This window comes from Cibotium barometz, chromosome 22, assembly GCF_041138505.1.
Source record: "Cibotium barometz isolate CiBa-2024 chromosome 22, ASM4113850v1, whole genome shotgun sequence".
Classification (NCBI taxonomy): domain Eukaryota; kingdom Viridiplantae; phylum Streptophyta; class Polypodiopsida; order Cyatheales; family Cibotiaceae; genus Cibotium; species Cibotium barometz.
Genome location: NC_141067.1, coordinates 52,684,681 through 52,709,706, shown reverse-complemented (window position 1 = coordinate 52,709,706; position 25,026 = coordinate 52,684,681).

The following is a 25,026-nucleotide window of genomic DNA, read 5'->3' as shown; positions in this document are numbered from 1 at the left end:
CAATGCACATGTGGAAGTATTTTGAATTTGTCTCACTAAACATATTAAGTGGTAGTAGTGTCCACATGGTAGTATATACTGGCCGCTCCACCCATCGAATACTTTGTAACATACAGGACATTGGGGGGTGGAGGAACTTGTAGCCTCAGCAGAAACTCCCACAAGATCAGGATGTATCAAAAAATGAGAGATGTGGTTTCCTTGGCGCACAGGAGCAATACGTGAAGAGATGCTCTGCACGTCTTGGCTGATCTTTGTTAGCTGCTCTTGAATTCCTCTATTGGCCGGGGGAGGAGTTGACGCTTGAGTTAATCGGTCAGCTTCTTTCTCCTTCTCTGCTAGCTATGCCCCTAAGCTTTCTTTGACCTGGTTTAACTCCAGTCCAGCGCCCTCCACCATGAGAGCAAGTTCTTCTCTTGTGAATGTAACTGTCTCTTCACGTATGTCGTGGGTGTTGACAGTGGCCTCTCTGGAGGCGAAGTCCACTGGAGTTTCCAGTATAAAGTGAGCATATAGCATTTTAGCAAAATACAGTGGAGCGTCGACGTTATGGAGAGGACGGCCGTACACCTCCAAGAAAATGCGCTCGGCATTAGTTTTGATATCATTGTGAGTGCAACGAGAAATCTTCCATCTTCCCTTCTTTATCTCGCCATCTGGACATGGCCATATTGCCTTTATCATCTCTGTGGTTATCCGTTTGTTTATGTCTTTCCATTGGGCATAAGTTGGATTTGTCCATTTCGATAATCTGCACGCTGTTCTTGTAGCTTCGCGGGCTGTCAGGCCATGTGCAAGGGCCTTCATTCTCTCGTATGCCTTCTTGGCTAACTCCTGATGCTCGTTCGCTTGCGCCTGCTCCATATCTGCATGAACGTAAACGACTTTAGGATTTTAATGAACTGTAAAGATCAACGTAAGATAAATTGACCATTGCTCTCAAAATCTTGAAGTCAAACACAACGAGAGGAGATATGTATTGCAAAGACTCGATGAGAAATATCCACTTGACTCCAAAAACACTTCAAACAATGCTCGCACATCAAATTTTGAAGAGAAAACATAAACTTAAACACCAGAAGAGGAGAGAGATATTGCAAAGACTCAATGAAGAGAGAAACAAAATTTTGAAACATTGGACACATCAAATTTTGAAGAGAAACAAAATTTTGAAACATTGGACACATCAAATTCTCAAATTCCTGAAACTTCATCTCTTGATACTGTATCATTACAAAGTCGGGGTGAATGCCACCGATAGCTCTACAAGAGGACGTTGTGCCCTCGTAGGGTCAGTATTTAGTGACCTAAAAAATTCAACTACTTGCAAAATTGATTTTCACTCATCGCGATTAGGCAGAAACATCCAATTTTTGACTCTATGAATAATAGTATCCATGGTAACTTTGTCATGGGAACTATTATCCATCCACAACTCTTGCACTTTCTTCCAAAAGTCATATAAAGTTTGTAATAAATATCCCAAGGCAAAAACATCAGATGCAGGAGTGTATGCATCTGCCAAAAATGGATCATAAAGCTCTGGGGCTATCCACGGCCGTTTATTTTGCTCTCTGTCTGCGTAGGAGACTGCCTGTGCCACCTTCTCCGGGTTCTTGTCTGCTTCAAAAACAAAATTGAGAGACACCTGTTTTTTGGGCGCTCTCAGCAGCAACCCCCAATCGATAAGACCTATGCGTGGCTTTAGCTCTTTTGTATAATCCAACACTACATTAAAAGGATGTAGGTCGGTATGTACAATACCTGCCATATGTGCTGCCGCTACACCTTCCACCAGGGCATGCATAATATGTGGCATATTTATTACTACCTCTTTTATTTTTGAAAGTTCTAGATGACCTAAAGGGATATTATCAGGCGGGGGTTGTCTCCATCCTCGATCCAAACGAAAAATGGCTCTGGTGAACTCACTGAATCTAAAGGGAACCTTCAGAAGAGTATCACCAAGAGCGCCGCCATTATAGTACGGGAAAATTGTGATCCAAGGAGCCTCTTTTGTAAAGGCAATGCATCGGACAATCGATGGATGTAGCACTTGCATACCCTGCTCTGCCTGGAAGCTCTCGAACTTCGCGCTGCCTTCTCCTTTGTAGTGCTTTCCGCAAAAAGTGATGTGCTCCGGTAAAAATGATATACCTTTAATTGCATACTCTTTTACTGTTCCAAACACACCGGAGCCAATTGTTCGTCCTTCGTGAAGAGCTTCGTGCGGGATGCCAATAAGATGTGTGCACATAGAATTGTAGATGGTACGATTAATGACACCTGTACCACTTGCATCTGCCTGACTGGACGTTGCAGCGACGTCCTGGGCAATTCGCACTCTTTTGGGGAGGGACTCTGCTTGCTCTTGGCCCTTTGCTCGCTCCATACAACGTCCCATAACTGTAGACGTTGCATGTTGGCTTCAGGCGGGGCAGCATCTCTAAGATCACTGCACGCTACTCGCATGCTCCCCAAAATGGTTCGTGTTATGTGCTGATGGTTGAAATCTGCTATCTTCTGTCTATCTAGCAGCTCAGCGTTGCCTCCGCTTCGAAGCCGACGCTGTGCATTTTCCCATATTTGGTCTATGAGATCTCGCATGAGTATCTCAGACTCATTGATCTTCTTGACGACATCATCAGTACATTGTGATACTGTGATGACCGCTTCAACGCGAATTGCTCGCAGAACAATTTTGCGCTCTTCGGGAGAAAGCATGTTGATCGTCTTCGTAAATCTAGCAAATAACACTAAACATAAAAAAACAAAATATCAAACATTACTGAAATAAACATCAAGCAGACGTGAGAGAACAGCAACAAGTATATCAATATCGTCAATGTTCATACAAAAACGGAATATCAAATAATTTTAATGAACTCAATATCATCCAATACATCATCAAACGTGAGAAAACAGCAATAAGTGTATCATTACTTATCAATGATCAAACAAAAACAGAATATATCAAACATTACTGAACTCAACATCATGCAATACATTATCGAACGTGAGACAACCGCAACAAGCGCATTATTACTTACGAAGTGTATACATTATCGAATGAGAGAGAGAGAGAGAGAGGGGGAGGAAGAGAGAGAGGTGTGACAGATAGAGAGAGGAAACATTAAATGATATTTTTTATAGTTTTGTGAGTTCCTAAAGAGAGAAAAATAATGTTTTGTAATCCTAAAGCACTCCTCATCTACATACCTATCGTGATAGAGAGAGATGTGAAGTGTATCATGAGAGAGAGAGAGAAAGAGTTGTGAAGTCGAGAGAGATTGCGAGAGAGAGAGAGAGAGAGAGAGAGAGAGAGAGAGAGAGAGAGAGAGAGAGAGAGAGAGAGAGAGACTAATTCTTGATTTTTGATTTCTCACACACCACACCACCACACGATTACAAGAAGGCTATGCCTTTTTTTAAAGACTCCTAGGCGACTCTAACTGACTAACCGATTCTTTAGTGACTCTTCATATTCCAAATGACCCTACATAACCATTCCTATGACACTTCTGTCGGACAACTAAAATGACATCATTGACGACACTTCTGATGACAACTTTGACGACAAATCTGATGACAGTTTTCAGAACAAATGACAACTCAGATGACAATTCTGATGACAACTTTCACGAAACTGTGAATGACACTTTTCTGCACCCTTATACACTCTGCACCCTTATACAATAACATCCCAGTGTCTTGGCAAATCTCTTGGCTCAGCACATACTTGAATTTCATATGATGTTTTGAAAGACATAAATTGAGGATGCGAAGAATATCATCTAATTTGAATCTACTCCAAATCCAAACCTCGAACCATTTAAAGCAAAAATGTAAGAAATTCTTTGCATCCAAATGCACAGCATGTTACAATTCATTGCTTTCTTGAACTATTTGCATATGCTTAGTCCAATATGGCATCTCATCAACATGGTCTAGCTCAAATAATTCAAGAAGTATTCCAATCATATCAAGAATGAGAACCCTTCTTTTATCTTTAAGTGAAGGCACACATGCGAACATTGGTTGTCGTGGTACCAAAGATAATGATACATGCCAACATAGCATCAACAGATTTGACAGCTCGCAAACATTTTGATTTGCCAACATTGCTCCTATGCTATCATCTGAAATAGAAACACATAATTAACCAAATTCCTTCATTCATTACAAGACAAGGAAAGAATAAAAACCCTTTATATGTCTAGGCTCAAAGAAGGGCTTACTAGTGGTATAGTGATCTTGGGGCCATTTCAAAGAGAAATAGTACAAAAGTGTATATAGTAGGATGGCCCTAGGATCATTCTATACCCCTTCTTACACAATAATATAATACCACAATATAATAGTCCTAGTCAGGCATGCTAATCTAGACCTTGAGAAAACTTATAGACAAAGGACTAGAGGACTTGTGGTCACGCAAAAATGACCTAGGGCCATTCTTGCACTTGTTCTGTGTGAAATGAATGGCCCTAGGGCCATTCTTGGATGTCCCAAGGTCACTATTGAATGCTCTTTGAGGCCTTTAAGACTAAACAAGGTCCTTATTTACCATGAAAAAGAAAGGCCCCATGGCCATTCTTACATCTATTGTGTATGAAAAGAATGGCCCTAAGGCCATTCTTTGATGCTACTGAAGAGAATGCAAGAAAGCTGGATGATCCAAGAATGGCCCTAGAGCCATTCTTCGATGCCTAGAAGGATGCATGAAAGTTGGGTGATCCACAAAGCCAATGATAGAATGGCCCGAGGTCCATTCTTGGATGCCCCATGGCCATCTCCAACATGACCTTAAGGACTCGGGGTCATGCAAGAATGGCCTAGGCCATTCTTGCTTTTATGCATGAAGATGCCCCATGGCCACTCATGCATGCTCTTTGAGACCTTCAAGGGAAAATAATGGCCTTATTTACCATAAAAGAATGGTCCTAGATGCATGCTATAGAATGGTCCTAGGGCCATTCAAAACTCCTTATGCAAAGCTATTAGTACAAGGTGCTAATCAAACCTTGAGCGAGGGGCTTTAAATTATAGAAGGATAAAAGAGAAGATACTAAATAATAGATTGTAGAATGGTTTTTAGGTACATTTTAAAAAACAAGTGGTATATAAACTTTATGTAGTGTGAACACACTTATGGAACAAGCCTCAAAGGGTGCACTCTGACGAAGCGGTAGGGTGCACTCCGACGAAGAAATTGTCTGACAAAATATGAGAAAAATTGCAACAAAGGAGCCTCCTTAGAATAGGATGCACTCCAACTATAGGCTGACACTAGAAAAAATGCAACAAAGTTCAAGACCCTAAAGACTCAAATAATCCATCAAAACTTAAATAAAGAGAATAAACATGTACATCAAGAGAATAGAGATATCTCCACAAAACTTGAATAGATTCATTGTAAGATCCATGTTCCCACCGAGCAATGGATTCGGGGTACTAGCAGTGGAAGTAGCACTTCTCGCGCGGGACAGGGGTCCCACACTCAGGGCCTCACCCACGGATATCCGGACAAGAGACTAATCCGACGGTTGTTCCAAAACCGAACCAGGAAAAACGTCCTTTACCCGGAAGGCACGGGCGATTCCACCAGGATAACTTTTTACTCTAACGTAGTCAAGACCATTACTGATCAAGCTGATCCGACTGCATCTATAAAGATACTTGGTCAAATCAAGGAAGAAACTTGCACTTGGATCATTAGGATCAACGCTTTTTTTCCCATTCAAGAGGCACAGCCGTTGATTCCTATCCATAGAACAATTACTGTTCGGGATTTACTTTATCTATCGTAATAACAAAAATTGAGTCTTGATTTATGGATCCATCAGTCCAGCCTAACCCCATCCAGTCCCATGGGTTAGCCAACTGCCCAACCACTGTAGTGATGGGATCCAATTAAGAATTTGGTTAGGTTTTGTCCTGGGTACCAAGGAAAAGAGTTCCCAGGCCCCCTAGCCGGATATTCATGCAAAAATAAAACTAGTCACACCACTTACACACCCAATATGAAATTACCTTTTTCACAGATTCAATCAGTTTTAAAACAATCCTTTAATGAAACCATAGTATCATTGATCAGCATCTTCCAAATTATCCGGTTGATTCAATTTTCCATCATTCCTTCATCAGAGTATCTATGGCATCATTGGCAACTAGAACGCTCACCACCTGTCCACTCAGGGGCCTTTTCAATAGTTCCTAGCCCATAATACTTGGCAGTATAATCACTTATCAAGATGGACTCTCGTTGAAGATCAGCAAGATCAACCAACAGATCTATATAAAAGAGTCATGGACTCATCCGTTGTATAGCCCCATACACCTTCACATCTATTCTTTACATCACATCCATTCTCGCCTTATGACAACCCATATACATCTTATCTCATCACATACACTTCTTATCTCATCCCATACACATCTTATCACATCTTAACTCATCTTATCACATCCTAACGCATCTCATATACATCTTATCTCATCTTATCACATCTCATACACCTCTTATCACATCTCATACACCTCTTATTACATCTTAACTCATCTTATCACATCCTAACTCATCTCATATAGATCTTATCTCATCTTATCACATCTCATACACCTCTTATCACATCTTATACACCCCTTATCACATCTTAACTCATCTTATCACATCCTTACTTTTCTCGTATGCATCTTATCTCATCTTATCACATCTCATACACCTCTTATCACATCTCATACACTTCTTATCACATCCTAACTCCTCTTATCACATCCTAACTTATCCTTTATGCATACCTCTATGCAAGAATTTTAATTGTGATAAAGTAAAACTTTTACAATAAAATAATCATTTTTTGGTAATATTTTTATAATAAAATAATAATAATTTATTTTTTTCATTTCTATGCACGAAATTCAATATGATAAAAATAATATTTTTATAATAAAATAATTATTTTTTTCTTTACAGTTTTATAATAAAATAATAAAATATTTATCTTTTATGCATATCTCTATGTATGAAATTCAATTATGCTAAAAGTAACACTTGATATAAAAATTTATCCATTATGCATACTTCTATGCATAAAAATAAAAATGATAAAAGTAACACTTTTGATATAAAAATTTATCCATTATGCATATTTCTATGTATAAAAATAAAAATGATAAAAGTAATACTTTTGATATAAAAATTTATCCCTTATGCATACTTCTATGCATAAAAATAAAAATGATAAAAGTAACACTTTTGATATAAAAATTTATCCATTATGCATATTTCCATGCATAAAAATAAAAATGATAAAAGTAATACTTTTGATATAAAAATTTATCTTTTATGCATAATATATAAAAATTTAATTTTACCATAATTACAATGTAATTCTTTCAATTAATCTAGGATGATAATTCTTAGAATATGGTAGGAAATCCTCTTTTCATGCTTTGAATGAAATTATTTTATGTGTAAATTCTTATAAAATTTTGCCATAGCTTGGCTACTATAACTCATAAATCTCAATTATTTTAAAGATAAGGCTTATCTTTAAGGAAATGATTAGAATGATCCCTAATTGGATCATTAACCCTTAATGGATTGAATCAAAAATAATCATGGAATACATAAACTAAAAGCATAGATTAAAAAAACTATTAATTTGTTCTTAAGCATAGATTAATCTTGGATTAAGAAAAAGTTTTATGAAAAGATTCATTTGGATTGAGAATGGGTCATGAGTATGACCATTTCTTAAGTGAGATAGAGTAAAAACCATTAGAATTAAACATAAATAGAAATTTATGTAATTCTTTACTATCATTAATCAATTAACTTCAATAGCATTTATCAAATTATGTAACTCTTCACTACTATTCATCAATTAACTTCAATAGCATTCAAAAACCATACCAATTAAGCTTCTCAAGCTTGAGAGGGGTTGAGAAGAGAGAAACATTGAGAATTTATATATAAAAATTTTAAAATTCACCATTTACTTTACAATTTGCTGGATTCTTTGTTCACGGTAGAGGCCCCCAACCAATTAATTGGTTTAGTATGTTGATGGAGCCACCAATGGGATTGAAGAAAGAGGGAAGTGTCAAAAACTAGTGACTTATTAAAGAATTCACAGTTCTTGGCTTAGGTGGAGTAGAGTAACAATGCATAAGACTCTATATTTTTTTCAACAAGGGTAGGCTTCTATTTATAGGAAAAATTGAGCTCCTAACCAAACAAATTGATTCTAGAATTTTCCAAGTCAGTTTGGTCACTTTTTGACCATTTTTAGGTCAGTTAAGCTAACTTTTTGGAACTAGACTTGAATGAGGAGAGAGGAGAGATGAAATATCTCAATTTTTATGAATTTAAAACTCATTCAAGCATGTGATTTAGGTGCCTCATTGAAGGCCCTCCTTTTCCTTACTGATGTGCAAAAATGGAATCCTTACACTCAATATATCTCATATTTTTATATTACTCATAGTTGTTTACTATTAAACCTTGTACATTTTCAACTCTTCATCTTATGTGAGCATTGAAGGGACTCACCTTCCTTACCTAGGTGTCAAAATGGAATCATTATACCCAAAATATCTCATATTTTTAATATTGCTCATAGTTTTTTACTAATAAACCTTGTACAACTCTTCACCTTATGTGAGCATTTACTCATTTTTGGGTAGTTTCTTTTACAAAATTGGATTTATCTCCTCCCTACACATGGATTGATCCTATTGGCCCCTAGGAACCTTAATTGGACCATAATCCAAAGATTTCTGAAAATCTAAACCCTTAGACTAAGGTTCTTTATACCTATTTCCAATTAATTCCAATTGCACATTGGAAAATTCTTTTTGAATTTCTGTTTCAGGGAAATTTATCTTAATTATAAGAGACATTTTTCTATCCAAAAATATTCAAAATCTGAATATTCTCTCTCTAGAATATTTTCTCTCTCTAGGTTAAACAGTTAGAAACAAGGTCTTTATATTTCTGAAGAGGGATTGATTACAGGGGAATATGCTGGACATTTTGTGAGGCTGGGGAGGAATCTTACATTCTCTCCCACTTGAAAAACGCGAGATGTCCTCACCTCGCAAACTGGGGTAATTTCGCAAGATGCACGAATATGAGACTTAGAGAAAAATTCTAATCAAGATTAACCACCAAGAAAAGTCTCAAAGAGAGCAAGATTCAAGATAAGAACAAGATTTAAACTTTATTCATTCTCGGAACATATACAGTAAAGATAGAAGAACTCTTTACACTTCCATAAGCCTGTCCATCATATGGTCACAAAAGCTGCGCACGTATAAGGTAACTCATCTATGGGAATAATTCTGTTGGTTATTGCCGCACCTATCTCAGTGGTATGAGGTGATCTAACAAAAGGACCTCTGAGAGGCAAGCCAAAAATGAGATAAAGGCATATCTTCTGATGAGGAAGAAAACACACCAGTAAGAAGACCCGCTCAGAAAACCCAAGATGCCTTGATCTCATGACGCAGTAGTATCGGGGACCGAAACCCAAAGCTTCAATAACCATGGCCAAGCGGACATTATTACGAAAGTGCTGCTGACCCCAGGGCGTTACCCTAGTTATGTCTTGATAGGTCCGCCATTTGGTCTGAGCTACAGAAGTTCCCAAGTGAGGGAAAAGTGAGCGCTCATACTGTTCTATAAAATCTTTCTTCACAGACTCGCTTGCGTCTTGAAGGTGAGAAATCATCAAGGATAAAACTAATTCCTGTTGCCAAGCCATGAAGGAGATTAAGAAGAAGGGAGATCGATGGAAGTAAGATTACTGTGAGCGACAGGTAAAAGTTACGACTTATATAAAGGAAGGAGCTAGCATAACTTAGAAGCCAACGGTATCTTGTCACTGAAGTTTTACCGTCTTTCCATGATTTGGGTTTGGCACATATTTCTATGAAATACATTAAGAACTTTGAGATGAGGAGGTAAAAGAAGCTTGTAGGCTAAGTCACCTACTTTCATTGAATTCAGATATAAGGCTCACAATATCTGGGGGATAACTTCTTATACTCCCCAAGAGATAAAGAACTTCTTTTGGGCCGTACTCGAATGAAAACCAAAACCTTGGTATCCAAAACACCGATTTTCACTTCTGAACTCATTGTTCTGAATCCTTAAAATAGGCGTGACTCTTGAGAAGTATTCTAGGGAAAGGGTCTTCCTTTTTTAAACAGAATCTTTCTTTTATTTTAGAGAGGGAATAATTATAAGATCAAAAAGGGATATTCTTACTCCTGTATACCTCGAAGGCTGGGGGAAGAATCTTACATTCATCAAGAGAGTAAACATGTACATCATTGTGAATATTTCTAAACTTCCAAGTTATATCTTGATTTAAAGTTCTTGATCCATTGCATTACATGAATAGATCTTTTGAAAATTCTACAACCTAGAAAAACCTTTGCAAAAAAGGTCATGATGAAAGTTAGAATGTTACAGTACATAGTTTCTAAATATATCTGTAATATAATGAGAAATTCTAGATAGGATAATACCTTTTCTCTACTTACTGATATTTAGAAGACCATGATCATTTAGGAATTTATTGATAAATGCCTTTGCCAACTAAGACCTCAAGTTATTCCCTCCTTTGCAACCCAATCTTTTAGCTAGAGAAATCAATTTTGATGGCTTCATGGTTGAAATTTAAGGACCTTCTTTGATTAGAATATCCTTTATCTCATCTCCCATGATGTGAGATGAGATACGGCCGCTAAGGCTTTGCATGCTTCTTACACCAATCGATTCTCCTTTATCACCTCTCTTTCCACCTATCCTTCACCTTTGAAGAGTCTTGTAATTAACTTGCAAGAGGAAGTTTACCAGTGTTGAACTTTGTTTGTGACCAAATCACATTATACTCTTGCCATTTGTCAATAACATCACCAACAAGGTTATATAAATCATGGCCATTCGATACTGGGAGCTGACCATATCTATTATTTTCAACGATAATACGTATATCTTCTGTATCATCAAGAAGCATTAAGTATGGCAGTAGCTCTCCCACGAGAACATTGTCATCTTTCTTATCTAAATCAAACTTGTTTGGAAAGATGCAGTTATGAGGGAGCGACACAAGATTTAAATGGATAGTCATCAATAAGAACTGTCCTCCCTGGATCACATTGAAAGGCTTTTGACATTCTTGCAAGTGGTTTAAACATTGCCTCAACACTTGGGTTATCTGGAATGAACACTTTTCTCTTCTCAAAACTATAACATGCATTCTGACTCCAAATAGCAAAGAAAGGAAGTATTCTCCCAGATTTCTTTTACAAAGCTCTCATCATCTAGGGAACATTCTTCTGTGTTGTAGTTGACTAGATACCAACATTGAATTTTTCTAAAACATTCTGCAAAAATGATATACACCTTGGACGAAGTATAAGGTATCTATTTAGAGCATACATAATGGATTGGTGTAGAGAACATGGCTAGAAGCAATGCTTCAAGAGTAATCCATTTAAATCCAATACCACAGTCAACATTGCTCTCTTAGATGTGTTTTGTATTGAACAAATCTTGTTCTCAATTGGAATTGACTCCTCCACAACTTCAATGGCAGTTTCATTCGTGCTAGTATCTGTGATGCTTGATGTTATAGTTATTTCATACAGATCATAATAGAGGCTCCTACGCAAAATAACTCTAATGATAACATTTTTAAGAATGATATTGCCTAGACAATGGTGTACCCATATACACAGTAAACAAATATGTTATTTTTTAAGAAAATATTTTCTCAAGGAAATATATATCTACTTAAAAGTAATAAAGCTCCTAGATAGAACTTTTAATATATTTGCCACCGTAGCAGAATGGCTTCAATTCTACTACATTAGAACTTTGCAATGACTTGGTAGCATCTAGTTCATCATGCAAATCTCAACAAACTAAAATGATGCACAAAACTTAACTACAAGTAAACAGTTATCAAACAAAAAGACGTGGTAGTAGCCAATTTAATTCTCTAACTTGCACAAAATTTATACTATGATAACCTTGCTCTAGGGGCATTCTTTCCATGCACAATACCATTAGGAATGGCCCTAGGGCCATTTTGCATGACCCCAAGGCCATCCTTGCATGCTCTAATGGATTAAATTCAATTTGGTAGGAATTATATTTTTAGAATAAAAGAATTTCTCTTATGCATCTAAGTTATGCATAAAATCCATTTATGATGAAAAATCACACTTTTAGTATAAAAAGAATATCTTTTATGCATACCTCTATGCATGAAATCCAATATGATAAAAGTAACACTTTTACAATAAAATAATCAACTTTTATGCATACCTCTATGCATGAAATTTAATTATGATAAAAGTAACACTTTTATATTAAAATAATAATCTTTTATGCATACCTCTATGCATGAAATCTAATTATGATAAAAGTAACACTTTTATGTTAAAATAATAATCTTTTATGCATACCTCTATGCATGAAAATCAATTATGCATGATATAAAAATCAATTCTAGGATTACAATGAATATCTTTCATTTAATCTAGGATGATAATTCCTAGAATATAGTAGGAAGTCCTCTTTTTATGCTTTGAATAGAGAATAGTAGAAATTAGCTTTCATCATAACTCTAGTATAGGAAAATTCTTCTATCTTTTTTTCAAAGGACTCATGTTCTATTTATAGGAGAGGGAAGCTCTAACCAAAGCTAACTGAATTCTAGAATTTTCCAAATTCAGTTTGGTTGAATTTGGACTACATTTGGTTCTAGTTTGGTTACTTTTTGATTCGGTTTGGTTCCATTTTGATTTGGTTTGGTTCAAGAGAGAGGAGAGATAAAAATATCACATGATTTTTTAGTTTAAAACTCATTCAAGCATGTGAAATATGCACCTCCTTTAAAGAAATCCCTTTCCTTACATATGTGTCAAAATGGAATCATTATACCCAAAATATCTCATATTTTTAATATTGCTCATAGTTTTTTACTAATAAACCTTGTACATTTTCAACTCTTCATCTTGTGTGAGCATTTACTCATTTTTGGATACCCAAAATATCTCATATTTTTAATATTGCTCATAGTTTTTTACTAATGAACCTTGTACATTTTTAACCCTTCATCTTATGTGAGCATTTACTCCTTTTTGGATACCCAAAATATCTCATATTTTTAATATTGCTCATAGTTTTTTACTAATAAACCTTGTACATTTTCAACTCTTCATCTTATGTGAGCATTTACTCATTTTTGGGTATCTTCTTTTACAAAATGGATTTATCTCCTCCCTACACATGGATTGATGCTATTGGCCCATAGGAACCTTAATTGGACCATAATCCAAAAATTTCTGAAAATCTAGACCCTTAGGCTAAGGTCCTTTATACCCATTTCCAATTAATTTCAATTGCACATTGGAAAGTTCTTTTTGAATTTCTGTTTCAGGGGAACTTATTTTAATAAGATGAGATAATTTTCTATCCAAAAATATTAAAAATTTAAATATTCTCTCTCTAGAATATTTTCTCTCTCTAGGTTAAAACAGTTAGAAACAAGGTCTTTTATATTTCTGAAGAGGGATTGATTACAGGGGAAGATGCTGGACATCTTGAGAGGGTGGGAAGGAATCTTACATCTCATTAAAATTGATTTTTATGCATAGAAAGATGCATAAATGAATTATTTTTGTTTCAAAAGTGTTATTCTCATTAAAATTGATTTTTATGCATAGAAAGATGCATAAAGGAATTTTTTTATTTCAAAAGTGTTATTCTCATTAATATTGATTTTTATGCATAGAAAGATGCATAAAGGAATTTTTTTATTTCAAAAGTGTTATTCTCATTAAATTGTTTTTTATGCATAAATAGATGCATAAAGAATTTCTATATCAAAATTAGAATTCTCTTAAATTCTATGAATAGATGTGAATAGAGGTGATGAGATGTGAGGTGAATGGATGTGATGTGAATCAGATAAATGTGAATCAATGGATGGATGGATGTGATGTGAATAGATGTGAACAGATGTGAGGTGAATAGATGTGATGAGATGTGATGTGAATGAGATAGATGTGAATCAATGGATGGATGGAATGTGATGTGGATAGATGTGACGAGATGTGATGAGAATCAGATAGATGTGAATGAATGGATGGATGGGATGTGATGTGAATAGATGTGATGAGATGTGATGTGAATCAGATGATGTGATGTGAATAGAGGTGATGAGATGTGATCAGGGATTTCACTGACGTAAACGAAAACATGTGAACATGTTAATAACATATGTTAATAACACAAAAAATCTTGTGATCACATGTTATATTCACAAAGCTTTCACAAGGGCCTAAAAAATTTATCTTTGTCGGGCATAAAAAATCTTCTTAGGTGGCCACTGACCTGCTATTCTAAAATAAAAGAAAGTTTCTGTTTAAAAAAAGGAAGACCCTTTTCCTCGAATACTTCTCAGGAGTCCCACCTGTTTTAAGGATTTAGAACAATGAGTTCAGAAGTGAGAATCGGTGTTTTGGATATCAAGGTTTTGGTTTTCATTCGAGTACGGCTCAAAAGAAGTTCTTTATCTCTTGGGGAGTATAAGAAGTTATCCCCCAGATATTGTGACCCTTATATCTGAATTCAATATGAAAGTAGGTGACTTAGCCTACAAGCTTCTTTTATCTCCTCATCTCAAAATTCTTAATGCCTTCTATAGAAAAATATGTCAAACACAAATCATGGAAAGACGGTAAAACTTCAGTGGCAAGTTACCGTTGGCTTCTAGGTTACGCTAGCTCCTTCCTTTATATAAGTCATAACTTTTACTTGTCGCTCACAGTAATCTTACTCCCATCAATCTCCTTTCTTTCTTAATCTCCTTCATGGCTTGGCAACAGGAATTAGTTTTATCCATGATGATTTCTCACCTTCAAGACGCAAGAGAGTCTGTGAAGAAAGATTTTATAGAACAGTATGAGCGCTCACTTTTCCCTCACTTGGGAACTTCTGTAGCGCAGACCAAATGGCGGACCTATCAAGACATAACTAGGGTAACACCCTGGGTCAGCAGCACTTTCGTAATAATGTCCGCTTGGCCATGGTTATTGAAGCCTTGGGTTTGGGTCCCCGATACTACTGCGTCATGAGATCAAGGCATCTTGGGTTTTCTGAGCGGGTCTTCTTACTGGCGTGTTTTCTTCCTCATGAGAAGATATGCCTTTACCCCGTTTTTGGCTTGCCTCTCAGAGGTCCTTTTGTTAGATCACCTCATACCACTGAGATAGGTGCAGCAATAACCAGCAGAATCATTCCCATAGATGAGTTACCCTATACTTGTGTAGCTTGTGAGGACTGCTTTTATGACCATATGATGGACGGGCTTATGGAAGTGTAAAGAGTTCTTCTATCTTTACTGTATAAGTTCCGAGAATGAATAAAGTTTAAATCTTGTTCTTATTTTGAATCTTGCTCTCTTTAAGACTTTTCTTGGTGGTTAATCTTGATTAAAATTTTTCTCTAAGTCTCATATTCGTGCATCTTGCGAATTTATCACAAGTTGCGAGATGAGGACATCTCGCGTTTTTTAAGTGGAGTAGAATGTAAGATTCCTCCCCCAACCCCCTTTTTGATGTCTAGTATCTTCCCCTGTAATCAATCCCTCTTCAGAAATATAAAGACCTTGTTTCTAACTGTTTTAACCTAGAGAGAGAAAATATTCTAGAGAGAGAATATTCAGATTTTGAATATTTTTGGATAGAAAAATATCTCATATAATTAAGATGAATTCCCCTGAAACAGAAATTCAAAAAGAATTTTCAAATGTGCAATTGGAATTAACTGGAAATAGGTATAAAGAACCTTAGTCTAAGGGTCTAGATTTTCAGAAATCTTTAGACTATGGTCCAATTAAGGTTCCTATGGGCCAAAAGCATCAATACATGTGTAGGGAGGAGATAAATCCAATTTGTAAAAAGAAGATACCCAAAAATGAGTAAATGCTCACATAAGGTGAAGAGTTGAAAATGTACAAAGTTTATTAGTAAAAAACTATGAGCAATATTAAAAATATGAGATATTTTGGGTATCCAAAAATGAGTAAATGCTCACATAAGATGAAGAGTTGAAAATGTACAAGGTTTATTAATTTAAAAAAAAACACACATGTAAGGAAGGGGAGTTCTTTAAAGGAGGTGCATATTTCACATAAGATGAAGAGTTGAAAATGTACAAGGTTTATTAGTAAAAAAGAAACTATGACACATATGTAAGGAAGAGGAGTTCTTTAAAGGAGGTACATATTTCACATAAGATGAAGAGTTGAAAATGTACAAGGTTTATTAGTAAAAAACTATGAGCAATATTAAAAATATGAGATATTTTGGGTATCCAAAAATGAGTAAATGCTCACATAAGATGAAGAGTTGAAAATGTACAAGGTTTATTAGTAAAAAAGACACATATGTAAGGAAGGGGAGTTCTTTAAAGGAGGTGCATATTTCACATAAGATGAAGAGTTGAAAATGTACAAGGTTTATTAGTAAAAAAAAAAAAAACTATGACACATATGTAAGGAAGGAGAGTTCTTTAAAGGAGGTGCATATTTCACATGCTTGAATGAGTTTTAAACTCATAAAAATTGAGATATTTCATCTCTCCTCTCTCCTCATTCAAGTCTAGTTCCAAAAAGTTAGCTTAACTGACCTAAAAATGGTCAAAAAGTGACCTAACTGACTTGGAAAATTCTAGAATCAGTTTGTTTGGTTAGGAGCTCAAATTTTCCTATAAATAGAAGCCTCCCCTTGTTGAAAAAAATATAATGTCTTATACATTGCTACTCTACTCTACCTAAGCCAAGAACTGTGAATTCTTTAATAATTCACTAGTTTTTGATACTTCTCTCTTTCTTCAATCCCCATTGGTGGCTCCATCAACATACTAAACCAATTGATTGGTTGGGGGCCTCTACCGTGATCAAAGAATAAAGCAAATTATAAGATAAGTATAGTGAATTTTGATCTTTTCTATAATTTCTCAATGATTCTCTCTTCTCAACCCCTCTCAAGCTTGAGAAGCTTAATTGATATGGTTTTTGAAATGCTATTGAAGTTAATTAATTAATGATAGTAAAGAATTACATAAAATTTTATTTATATTTAATTCTAATGGTTTTTCTCTCTTTCTCACTTAAGAAATGGTCATACTCATGACCCTCTTCAATCCAAATGAAGCTTTTCATAAGGCTTTTCCTTAATCCAAGATTAAGCTATGCTTGAGGCCAAATTAATGGCTTTTTTCTATGCTTTTAGTTTATGTATATTGATGATTCAATCCATTATGGATTGATGATCCAATTAGAGATAATTCTAATTATTTTCTTAATGATCCAATTAGAGACCATTATGGATTGATGATCCAATTAGAGACCATTCTAATTATTTTCTTAATGATCCAATTAGAGACCATTATGGATTGATGATCCAATTAGAGACCATTCTAATTATTTCTTTAATAATGAGCCTTATCCCTTAGAAAAAAATTGAGATTTATCAGTCATAGTAGCGGAGCTATGGCAAAATTTTTATAGAAATTACGCATAAAATAATTTCATTCAAAGCATAAAAAGAGGACTTCCTACCATATTCTAGGAACTATCATCCTAGATTAATTAAAAGAATATTATTATGCATGGAGATATGGATGTTTGCATGTAGATGTAGAGGTATGGATGTGAGTGTGAATGTGGAGGTGGATGTATGCATGGAGATGTGGATGTATTCATGTAGAAATAGATGTGTAGATGAGGATGTAAATGGAGATGTGGATGGATGCATGTAGAAGTAGATGTATAGATGTAGATGTGAATGGAGATGTGGATGTATACATGTAGATGTAGATGTATAGATGTAGATGTGGAGGTGGAGGTTGATGGATGCATGTAGATGTAGGTGTATAGATGTAGATGTGGATGTGGAGGTGGATGGATGCATGTAGAAGTAGATGTATAGATGTAGATGTGAATGGAGATGTGGATGTATACATGTAGATGTAGATGTATAGATGTAGATGTGGATGTGGAGGTGGATGGATGCATGTAGATGTAGATGTAAAGATGTAGATGTGAATGGAGATGTGGATGTATACATGTAGATGTAGGTGTATAGATATAGATGTGGATGTAGAGGTGGATGTATGCATGTAGATGTAGATGTATAGATGTGGATGTGAATGTGGAGGTGGATGTATGCATGTAGATGTAGATGTATGGAGGTGAATGTGAATGTGGATGTGGATGTATGCATAGAGATGTGGATGTATGCATGTAGATGTGAATGTACGCATATAGATGTGGATGTATGGATGTGAATGTGCATGTAGATGTGGATGTATGGATGTGGATGCATGAATGTGCATGTAGATGTGGATGTGAAAATAGATGTATGGATGTAGATGTGGATGTATGGATGTGAATGTGGATGTGGATGTAGATATATGTATGGATGTGAATATATGATATGTGATGTGAAGGAATCTGAAGTGATGAGATGGAAAATGATGTGATGGGATGAGTACACATATAACTGGAATGTGGAATAAACAATGTGGATTGATGAGGGATAATGTGGAAAAATGAGAGTTAATATAGAAACTGTATTTTGTGACTGTTTGTAAATGCTGTTTGTAAATGACTGTTTTATGTCAAGATTGCTGGGAAAGCATTGTGACCATCTTGTGATTAAGGTCGTGGAGACCTAACTGAAAAAGTTGCAACTGCTGACGGAGAGTCAATGAAGGACGTCTCGCGTAGCAAGGTCGGCCGAGGTCTTGACCAGCCTCGGTGCGATTAAAATGGTGAGCTTCCGGTACGGTGGATGAGGGGCCAAGGAAGCGGCCTATGAGTGAAGCGCTAGGTCACCTGCGAGCGAAGGATCCTAGAGGGTGCTGACCATACGGTGCTCGGGCTCTGGGTCGCCTAGAATACCCACGCGTGCGTCGAGGAAGATATTGGAACAGAGTTGGAGTTGTTTTCTGAAATCGGGCATGGATCTGGTTGATTGACCTTGCTGGTCTTCAATGGATGAGTCCATTGCTCTTTATATGGATCTGTTAGTTGATCTTGCTGATCTTCAACGAGAGTCCATCTTGATAAGTGATTATATTGCCGAGTATTATGGGCTAGGGATTAGGAAACGGCCCCTGAGTGGACAGGTGGTGAGCGTCCTAGTTGCCAATGATGCCATAGATACTCTGATGAAGGAATGATGGAAAAATTAAGAATCAACTGGATAAATTGGAAGATGGTGATCAGTGATACTATGGTTTTATTAAAGGATTGTTTTAAACTGGTTGAATCTGTGAAAACGCAATTTCATATTGGGTGTGTGAGTGGTGTGACTAGTTTTATTTTGCATGAACATCCGGCTAGGGGGCCTTGGAACTCTTTTCCTTGGTACCCGGGACAAAACCTAACCAAATTATTAATTGGATCCCATCACTACAGTGGTTGGGCGGTTGGCTAACCCATGGGACCGGATGGGGTTAGGCTGGACTGATGGATCCATAAATCGAGACTCAAACTTTTATTTTTACGATAGATAAAATAAATCCCGGACAGTAACTATTCTATGGATAGGAATCAACGGCTGTGCCTCTTGAATGGGAAAAAAAGCGTTGATCCCAATGATCCAAGTGCAAGTTTCTTCCTTGATCTGACCAAGTATCTTATAGATGTAATTGGATCAACTCAATCAGAAATGATCTTGACTACGTTAGAGTAAAAAGTTATCCTGGTGGAATCGCCCGTGCCTTCCGGTAAAGGAAGTTTTTTCGGGTTCGGTTTTGGAACAACCGACGGATTAGTCTCTTATCCGGATATCCGTGGGTGAGGCCCCGAATGTGGGACCTCTGTTCCGCGCGAGAAGTGCTACTTCCGCTAGTATCCCGAATCTGTTGCTCGGTGGGAACAGGGGGATCTTACAGTTGGTATTAGAGCATTTGGTTAATAAAGATCAACTGAGAAGACAAATATGTCAAAAATTTATCAAGAAACACAAAAAGGTTATAATTGTGTGATATAATTCATACAATTTGATATTCAAACTGAAATTCATAATTTGGTAATTGGTTCTTCAGATGGAAGTACCGCAATTATATAGAATCCCTGACTTGCTTGAGGCCTAGATATGATAGTATTTACCTTATAATTCCAAGGGCCGTGACTACCCGTATATACCGAGAGTATACTACAGCTCTTTACTGACAGTATATACGAGTAAATCTAAGACTTGAAATTATAAGTGTTAATGCTATCCAGATGATGATTTCGAATGTGATTGATATGATTTTTAATTCTGTTTGAGAATTGATGAATTGATTTGGATTCTGATTGAAAATGCTGATTGAAAAATGTTGATTTTAAAAATTAGTTGAAGTATAATGAAACCACAATGAGGGGGAATGGGACGAGTCCTTGTGATGATATTCATAACTAGAATGATGATAACGAATTCAGCAAATCACTATGAGATTAGTGGGTTGTGATTGCTACTGTTAATACTTGACCGGTAGATCAAGTTAAGGGATGTCAAATTGAGAACTTGCTTGACTGAAATTTCCGTGGAGGAATGTTCCGAAGGAAACTTTTCGGTCTAATGGACCATTATCATGTTAAAGATATGAATGATATAATCTGAATGAATTGTTATTTAATGATGAGTTCTATATAAGGGATATTTATCCCAGTGTTCTGTTGGGTTGACCAGAATATAAGGAACCCCAGAATAAAATTGGATCTTAAGAATAAGAGCTGTCCTCTACCTTGCGAGATGAGGACATCTCGCACTTTTTAAGTGGGGTAGAATGTAAGATTCCTCCCCAGCCTTCGAGGTATACAGGAGTAAGAATCTCCCTTTCTGATCTTATAATTATTCCCTCTCTAAAATAAAAGAAAGTTTCTGTTTAAAAAAAGGAAGACCCTTTTCCTCGAATACTTCTCAGGAGTCCCACCTGTTTTAAGGATTTAGAACAATGAGTTCAGAAGTGAGAATCGGTGTTTTGGATATCAAGGTTTTGGTTTTCATTCGAGTACGGCTCAAAAGAAGTTCTTTATCTCTTGGGGAGTATAAGAAGTTATCCCCCAGATATTGTGACCCTTATATCTGAATTCAATATGAAAGTAGGTGACTTAGCCTACAAGCTTCTTTTATCTCCTCATCTCAAAATTCTTAATGCCTTCTATAGAAAAATATGTCAAACACAAATCATGGAAAGACGGTAAAACTTCAGTGGCAAGTTACCGTTGGCTTCTAGGTTACGCTAGCTCCTTCCTTTATATAAGTCATAACTTTTACTTGTCGCTCACAGTAATCTTACTCCCATCAATCTCCTTTCTTTCTTAATCTCCTTCATGGCTTGGCAACAGGAATTAGTTTTATCCATGATGATTTCTCACCTTCAAGACGCAAGAGAGTCTGTGAAGAAAGATTTTATAGAACAGTATGAGCGCTCACTTTTCCCTCACTTGGGAACTTCTGTAGCGCAGACCAAATGGCGGACCTATCAAGACATAACTAGGGTAACACCCTGGGTCAGCAGCACTTTCGTAATAATGTCCGCTTGGCCATGGTTATTGAAGCCTTGGGTTTGGGTCCCCGATACTACTGCGTCATGAGATCAAGGCATCTTGGGTTTTCTGAGCGGGTCTTCTTACTGGCATGTTTTCTTCCTCATGAGAAGATATGCCTTTACCCCGTTTTTGGCTTGCCTCTCAGAGGTCCTTTTGTTAGATCACCTCATACCACTGAGATAGGTGCGGCAATAACCAGCAGAATCATTCCCATAGATGAGTTACCCTATACTTGTGCAGCTTGTGAGGACTGCTTTTGTGACCATATGATGGACGGGCTTATGGAAGTGTAAAGAGGTCTTCTGTCTTTACTATATAAGTTCCGAGAATGAATAAAGTTTAAATCTTGTTCTTATTTTGAATCTTGCTCTCTTTAAGACTTTTCTTGGTGGTTAATCTTGATTAAAATTTTTCTCTAAGTCTCATATTCGTGCATCTTGCGAATTTATCACAAGTTGCGAGATGAGGACATCTCGCGTTTTTTAAGTGGAGTAGAATGTAAGATTCCTCCCCCAACCCCCTTTTTGATGTCTAGTATCTTCCCCTGTAATCAATCCCTCTTCAGAAATATAAAGACCTTGTTTCTAACTGTTTTAACCTAGAGAGAAAATATTCTAGAGAGAGAATATTCAGATTTTGAATATTTTTGGATAGAAAAATATCTCATATAATTAAGATGAATTCCCCTGAAACAGAAATTCAAAAAGAATTTTCAAATGTGCAATTGGAATTAATTGAAAATAGGTATAAAGAACCTTAGTCTAAGGGTCTAGATTTTCAGAAATCTTTAGACTATGGTCCAATTAAGGTTCCTATGGGCCAATAGCATCAATACATGTGTAGGGAGGAGATAAATCCAATTTGTAAAAAGAAGATACCCAAAAATGAGTAAATGCTCACATAAGGTGAAGAGTTGAAAATGTACAAAGTTTATTAGTAAAAAACTATGAGCAATATTAAAAATATGAGATATTTTGGGTATCCAAAAATGAGTAAATGCTCACATAAGATGAAGAGTTGAAAATGTACAAGGTTTATTAATTTAAAAAAAAACACATATTTAAGGAAGGGGAGTTCTTTAAAGGAGGTGCATATTTCACATAAGATGAAGAGTTGAAAATGTACAAGGTTTATTAGTAAAAAAAAAACTATGACACGTATGTAAGGAAGAGGAGTTCTTTAAAGGAGGTGCATATTTCACATAAGATGAAGAGTTGAAAATGTACAAGGTTTATTAGTAAAAAACTATGAGCAATATTAAAAATATGAGATATTTTGGGTATCCAAAAATGAGTAAATGCTCACATAAGATGAAGAGTTGAAAATGTACAAGGTTTATTAGTAAAAAAGACACATATGTAAGGAAGGGGAGTTCTTTAAAGGAGGTGCATATTTCACATAAGATGAAGAGTTGAAAATGTACAAGGTTTATTAGTAAAAAAAAAAAAACTATGACACATATGTAAGGAAGGAGAGTTCTTTAAAGGAGGTGCATATTTCACATGCTTGAATGAGTTTTAAACTCATAAAAATTGAGATATTTCATCTCTCCTCTCTCCTCATTCAAGTCTAGTTCCAAAAAGTTAGCTTAACTGACCTAAAAATGGTCAAAAAGTGACCTAACTGACTTGGAAAATTCTAGAATCAGTTTGTTTAGTTAGGAGCTCAAATTTTCCTATAAATAGAAGCCTCCCCTTGTTGAAAAAAATATAATGTCTTATACATTGTTACTCTACTCTACCTAAGCCAAGAACTGTGAATTCTTTAATAATTCACTAGTTTTTGATACTTCTCTCTTTCTTCAATCCCCATTGGTGGCTCCATCAACATACTAAACCAATTGATTGGTTGGGGGCCTCTACCGTGATCAAATAATAAAGCAAATTATAAGATAAGTATAGTGAATTTTGATCTTTTCTATAATTTCTCAATGATTCTCTCTTCTCAACCCCTCTCAAGCTTGAGAAGCTTAATTGATATGGTTTTTGAAATGCTATTGAAGTTAATTAATTAATGATAGTAAAGAATTACATTAAATTTTATTTATGTTTAATTCTAATGGTTTTTCTCTCTTTCTCACTTAAGAAATGGTCATACTCATGACCCTCTTCAATCCAAATGAAGCTTTTCATAAGACTTTTCCTTAATCCAAGATTAAGCTATGCTTGAGGCCAAATTAATGGCTTTTTTCTATGCTTTTAGTTTATATATATTGATGATTCAATCCATTATGGATTGATGATCCAATTAGAGATAATTTTAATTATTTTCTTAATGATCCAATTAGAGACCATTATGGATTGATGATCCAATTAGAGACCATTCTAATTATTTTCTTAATGATCCAATTAGAGACCATTATGGATTGATGATCCAATTAGAGACCATTCTAATTATTTCTTTAATAATGAGCCTTATCCCTTAGAAAAAAATTGAGATTTATCAGTCATAGTAGCGGAGCTATGGCAAAATTTTTATAGAAATTACGCATAAAATAATTTCATTCAAAGCATAAAAAGAGGACTTCCTACCATATTCTAGGAACTATCATCCTAGATTAATTAAAAGAATATTATTATGCATGGAGATATGGATGTTTGCATGTAGATGTAGAGGTATGGATGTGAGTGTGAATGTGGACGTGGATGTATGCATGGAGATGTGGATGTATTCATGTAGAAATAGATATGTAGATGAGGATGTAAATGGAGATGTGGATGGATGCATGTAGAAGTAGATGTATAGATGTAGATGTGAATGGAGATGTGGATGTATACATGTAGATGTAGATGTATAGATGTAGATGTGGATGTGGAGGTGGATGGATGCATGTAGATGTAGGTTTATAGATGTAGATGTGGATGTGGAGGTGGATGGATGCATGTAGAAGTATCTTATAGATGTAGATGTGAATGGAGATGTGGATGTATACATGTAGATGTAGATGTATAGATGTAGATGTGGATGTGGAGGTGGATGGATGCATGTAGATGTAGATGTAAAGATGTAGATGTGAATGGAGATGTGGATGTATACATGTAGATGTAGGTGTATAGATATAGATGTGGATGTAGAGGTGGATGTATGCATGTAGATGTAGATGTATAGATGTGGATGTGAATGTGGAGGTGGATGTATGCATGTAGATGTAGATGTATGGAGGTGAATGTGAATGTGGATGTGGATGTATGCATAGAGATGTGGATGTATGCATGTAGATGTGAATGTACGCATATAGATGTGGATGTATGGATGTGAATGTGCATGTAGATGTGGATGTATGGATGTGGATGCATGAATGTGCATGTAGATGTGGATGTGAAAATAGATGTATGGATGTAGATGTGGATATATGGATGTGAATGTGGATGTGGATGTAGATATATGTATG